This window comes from Ahaetulla prasina, unplaced genomic scaffold, assembly GCF_028640845.1.
Source record: "Ahaetulla prasina isolate Xishuangbanna unplaced genomic scaffold, ASM2864084v1 Contig286, whole genome shotgun sequence".
Taxonomy (NCBI): domain Eukaryota; kingdom Metazoa; phylum Chordata; class Lepidosauria; order Squamata; family Colubridae; genus Ahaetulla; species Ahaetulla prasina.
In genome coordinates this window covers 1-2,500 of record NW_026682049.1, presented here as the reverse complement: position 1 = coordinate 2,500, position 2,500 = coordinate 1, and positions in this window count along the sequence as shown.

Sequence of the window (2,500 nt, the reverse complement as noted above, 5' to 3'; positions counted from 1 at the left end):
AAAAAGAAATGATGATTACACTTTGTAGCACACGGCTGTGAAATTTCAAATCAGGTTGATTTAAGCGAGTATTTTTCCGGGGTTGGGTTTCTTTCCTTGTTCTTCTTTTCCAAACTTCAATTTTGGTCTGAACGCTTCCTGAGCAGACTTTTGATTCTGTGAGGACTTTCCCATTGGCAATGACTTTGATCCTCTGAGAACTTGTGAGCGGTTGGGACGCTTCTTCTGGCTTTGAAGAAGTCAGATGGAAACCAAAGGATAGTCTGTCGTTATAAGGGAACCCTTCTTTGCAATGTGCATTAATGAAATGGTATGGTCTCCTCAGGTTCTCCATTGTCCTGTGTTGTCAGTGGAGATGCTCAGTCATCCAGGTCATGGTTGTCTCAAAGGTTGTCTCCTTGATTAGTTTCCATCCATTGTTCCAAAGGTGCTTTTTTTAGTTTTTCAAGAGGCTTTCTGGTTTTTCTTTGAAGACGTTTCATTCAGCTTTTTCAAGACAGATTAATGGAGCTGGAAGGGACCTTATAAGTCATCTGGTCCAACCATCCACTCAAGCAGGAGACCCTACACCATTTCTGACAAATGGCAGTCCAATCTCTTCTTGAAAATCTCAACTGATGAAGCTCCCACAATTTCCGAAGGCAACTTCTGTTCCATGGGTTGATTGTTCTCACTGTCAGAAAGCTCCTCCTCATTTATAGGTTGAATCTCTCCTTGGTCAGTTTCCATCCATTATTCCTTGTCTGGCCTTCAGGTGCTTTAGAAACCAGCTTGACCCCCTCCTGTCTTTATTTGGGGGTTCAATATTTGGACCCCCTTCCAAATATTGGAAGACTGCTATCATGTCTCCCCTGGTCCTTCTTTTCATTAAACTAGACATACCCAGTTCCTGCAACCGTTCTTCATATGTTTTAGCTTCCAGTCCCCTAATTATCCTGGTTGCTCTTCTCTGCACTCTTTCTAGAGTCTCCACATCTTTTTTATAGTGTGGTGACCAAAACTGGATGCAGTACTCCAGGTGGGGCCTTACTAGGGCTTTATAGAGTGGTCTTAGTACCTCCCTTGATCTTGATTGTATCCCACTGTTCATGCAATTTAGGATGAAGGAACTTCTTGGATGGGGAGGGAAACATCTTCAAAGAAAAACCAGTTGCCTCTTGAAAAATAAAAAGCACATGTGTTCCACATTACTGACTGTAATGGGCATCATGTGGGATGGAACTATTTCCATTTACCTTTTTTCCAGGGTTAAACCACTGCAGAATTTCCCCCCCCCCACCTTTTGATGTGAAGTAACGAGTCAAACAAGAGATGGGAGCATTGTTGAACTGTTGTCCGTGCCAGCCACAGAATGCCAGTCCCTTATCTCTAGTCTGACTTCTGCAAGTCGGCTCGATATTACTCAAAGAGATTTGTAGAATCCTTGAGTTGTTGGCTTGACCGTCTTGGGAGGAGGCACTGATTTTCTTCCTCTGTCCTTAAGTGATGAGTTGGAGTCTCACCTCCTGCCGGCCAGCTGGTATTTGGGCCTCTGCCGCATGCGAGGGGCATTTGAGGGGCTGCGCGCCCATGCGTGGGGGGCAGGGCACATGCCCGGGGCCATGTGCACACTTTATTTTGGAGAGACAGGCGTGCGTGTGCATTTGTGTGCACTTTGGGCTCTCAGTCCAGAAAAGGTTAACCATCACTGTTCTACTGGATGAAGACAGATCCTAGAAGCAGGGAACATGGAACAATATGGATAGCTTAGCTCCAGGGATGGGCCTTTGATTGTCAAGTCCCAAATGCCATTATCCTCCACTCCTTACCCACCTTCGTTTCCTACTTCCCGGAGGTGTTTGGCTCTTCATTTCATTCTCCATTATTATTACTTTTTGAAACGTTGCTGCTACAAAGCCCTGTCGTTTTTAGGGACATTTGCTCAAAATCTACGCCCCAGATTCACGAAGTTTCTTCAGAATAACCTGGTTCTCTCAGGATCAATTTCAGCCATCTTTCAGGTTTTCTTTCTATTTGTGTGTTTCTTTTTCCTACAGCAAAAAAGAAAAAGTTATTTTAAAAAAATGTTCAGGAAATCTGTACTTATGTCTATATCTGTCTATAAAGAGAGAAGGAATCGTTCAGTCCTTAAGGTTTTACAGTGACCGAAAGACTAAAAAGTTATTTGTATTATGTTTTATAGGAGGGGCGGGGTTTTGTTTCTGGGTTTATTTTTTATTATTTGTGGTCGGTTTCAACTAATTTATTAGGAAATCTGCTTTTGATCAGGGTTCCAAATTCTCAGTCATGCACATATTGTTGGTTAGCGAGACGTCACTTTAATCTATTTTTATTTTATTTTTTTGCTAAACTTTGGGTTGTTTGTTTTCTGTCGCCTGTAGTTGCATCCGGCATTGTTTTGCCGCAGTAAAACACAAAACACAACCTATTTTTATCTCTGAATACTTTTCAGGCTTTGTGAGAAAGTTAAAAATGGTCAGGGGTAGAATGAAAATCTTGC